We start from the raw sequence: 3,204 nt of genomic DNA, 5'->3' as shown, positions 1-3,204 counted from the left end.
TAGGAAGTGCTTATGTACTGAGGACTCAGTGATTATACCAAAAAAAGCTGCCTTTCTAATTTAGGAGACCCCTTGACAATTTCCATCTCATAACATTAAATAGGATCAGGAAAGTCTAGTTCATCCATAACAAATTTCATTCATTCATTCATCTTGTCTCTCTGTTTTTCTCTCTCTCTCTCTCTCTCATTTCTGGGAGGCTTTTAGCTCAAGGTGGACGAACGTTAGACTTCATCCATTTGCCATTGTCATAATGTGGCACATATAACCCTCACTCATGCCTGGTACTTTTGGTTCAATTCTTGCCTGACACTAGCATGACTGAATTTTTCCTTCTTTTTTCTCAAGTGTCCTCCCACAGTCCAATAACCTCTGGCCGAGGTGCCTTTATTAAAGTCAGTGAGAATTAGAGGATTTAGGTGGTCCCTATTTTATAATACAGTGTAGTCTTGGTAACCACATTTGTCCATTCATAAGACAGAAAATAATCCAGACATATGGATAGTGTCTGCTGAAAAGTTGCTGGGAGCTTTATGCCTGTATCCCCCAAATGTGGATCCTGGGAAATGCTGATTGAATGTGGTTCTCTTGGATTCAGTTGCTTGAACAACTGTCTAATTACTTGAAGCCACAGAAATGAACAGACCTTAAATTAGGCAGGACCAATGAGTGAGGTGGCAAAATGTGAAACGAGGGGAGAAAAAGGTCTGTTTCTGCCATGGACAGTCTAGAATTTGATTAAAAGTGGACTTTCCCTTTTCCGATAAGCAGCCTGAGGTGACCTCTAAAAATGGTTCGCAATTCACCTGACCCAGAAAACCCCACAAAACCATGCAAGTCAAGATGTTCAAATCTTCATGTTCACTTTAAGAACACTCGTGAAACTGCCCAGGCCATTAAGGGTATGCATATCCAAAAAGCCACCAAGTATGTGAAGGATGTCACTTCAAAGAAGCAATGTGTGCCATTCCGTCGTTACAATGGTGGAGTTGGTAGGTGTGCCCAGGCCAAACACTGGGGCTGGACGCAGGGTCGGTGACCCAAAAAGAGTGCTGAATTTTTACTGCACATGCTCAAAAATGCAGAGAGTAATGCTGAACTTAAGGGCTTAGACGTAGATTCTCTGGTCATTGAGCACATCCAGGTGAACAAAGCGGCCAAGATGCGGCACTGGACTTACAGAGATCATGGTTGGATCAACCCATACATGAGCTCTCTCTGCCACATTGAGATGATCCTTACAGAAAAAGAAGTTTGTTCCTAAACCAGAAGAGGACGTTGCACAGAAGAAAAAGATATGCTAGAAGAAACTGAAGAAACAAAAACTTATGGCCTGGGAATAAATGCCACAAAAAATAAATGCAAATAAAAGTAAAAAAAGTAGACATTCCATCTCTGTGACCTTCGGCAATATATCTAAGCTCTGTGAGCCTCAGTTTTCACTGGTGGCTATCCCTTTGCTATCTATAAATCTGAGGTAATGTTTCCTCCAAAGGGTAGTTGTCAGGTTTAAATGGACTATATATGGAAAGTGCTTAACACAGTGCTTGGCATATGGTAGCTGCTTACTTGGCCCGTATCCTTTGCCCCTGCTTGTCTCTGAGGTTTATCCTTACATGGAAAAAACAGGAAGGATGAAGGTTTCTTAGGTTAAGTAAACTGAATTAATTGGCTTTTATGTATTTCTCATCTATGATTGATCACCCCCCTCCCACCGCCCCCTGGGAACCGGGTTGGAAACCTGTTTTCCTCCACCCTCAGGGAATGCTTATCAGTGATGAGGGCAAAGGTAATATGATACCTGCAGAGAGGAAGCTAATTTTAGATATTCTTCTTTCAACAAATCTTTCAGTTACACACAAGCAAAGTTACTATCAAATAGAAAAATGGAATTATTTGACTTCTTTCACCCATGTTGCTTTGTTGGTGGAGTTCCTAATATGCATGTTTCTTGTTTAAATTGTTGTTTTTCATGTAGAAAGAAAGAAGCAGGCTCAAAGAGATTGTAATTGTTCCCCCTAATAACTGTGAACTGTTTGTACTTAGGAGAGAAAAAGTTTTGTTTTTCACCTCATAATGGAGGTTGATGGTTGAAAGAATGATCATATCCACAGAGTCTCTCTAAATGTTCTATAATTTGACATAGTTTAGTTCAGCAAGCATCAGTTGAGTTCCAACTGCTTGTCAGGCATTATGTTGGCACCGTTCACTCAGAGACGCCAGCTGTGGTACCCAGACCTCCAGTCTGGTAGCCCTTGCGGAAGAGGGTGGCCGGGGAGAGGAGGGTTGCCAGCTGATCTGAAAGAGCTGGTGAGAGGGGAACCCTCAGGCCGAGGTTCTCCACCACAGCTTCAGACCACAAGTCCATCAGATCATGAGCACCTTCAGGTCAGGATCCAGGTCTGCTCATCCTTACGTCCACAGGGCACCTTCTGTGCTAAGTAATCAGGAGAAGAAGGGAGTGAGGAGGCCAAGAGACCTTTTCTTTCTGCACTCTTAAAAATGAAAATATTCCAAATAAAGTATGGCTCTGTGCCATTGTCACCCAATTTTCAGCCTCATCTTAGGAGAGGCAGTGCAGTACATTGGTTAAAAGTCTGGGCTCTGTAGTTAGATTACCTGGGCTTATGTCCCATCTCTACAGCTTATCAGTTGTGTGACCTTGGGCAAGTTGTTCAATCACTCTAGGCCCTACTTTCCTTATCTATAAACTGGGGTTATTAATATTATCTACCTCATTGATTGTTAAAGGACTCATTGAGCTAATACACATTGTTCAAGGTCATCAGGCACAGACAGCATGTCTTATTTAACACTGAAACCCCAGAATCCAGCATAGTGCCTGGTACGTTGGAGGAGCATACGGAATGAACAAGTCTAATACACAGGCTGGTATAGCAGTAAGTGACTGACAAAGCACTCATAAGGGATATGGGCAGGCTAGGTGTCATCTTTTACAAATGAGGAAACCAGCAAACTGAAAGGTAGAGTGACTTGCAAGAGAAACACAGCTATAAATGATATAAATGACAGACCTGGTTAATGCTCCTGACTCTATCTCTAGCCCTCTGTTCTTCCCACTATCTGACTCTCAATCCTATACAGGTTTTGTGAATATCCACCTGAAAAAATACCCACCTGAAAAAAATGAACACACATAACTTGTTTAGCTCTCTGAAAAAAATGAATCTTACTGTAAATATC

General features: G+C 41.9%; 1 pseudogene; it reads left to right on the top strand.

The window, feature by feature from the left end:
- The first annotated feature begins 790 nt into the window (after positions 1 to 790).
- LOC132520576 (large ribosomal subunit protein uL22-like) lies at positions 791 to 1,343 on the top strand (annotated as a pseudogene).
- Positions 1,344 to 3,204: the final 1,861 nt, after the last annotated feature.

Source organism: Lagenorhynchus albirostris, chromosome 5, assembly GCF_949774975.1.
Source record: "Lagenorhynchus albirostris chromosome 5, mLagAlb1.1, whole genome shotgun sequence".
Lineage (NCBI taxonomy): Eukaryota > Metazoa > Chordata > Mammalia > Artiodactyla > Delphinidae > Lagenorhynchus > Lagenorhynchus albirostris.
The sequence above is the reverse complement of the archived record's forward strand: the minus strand, read 5'-3'. Positions and strand labels throughout refer to the sequence as shown.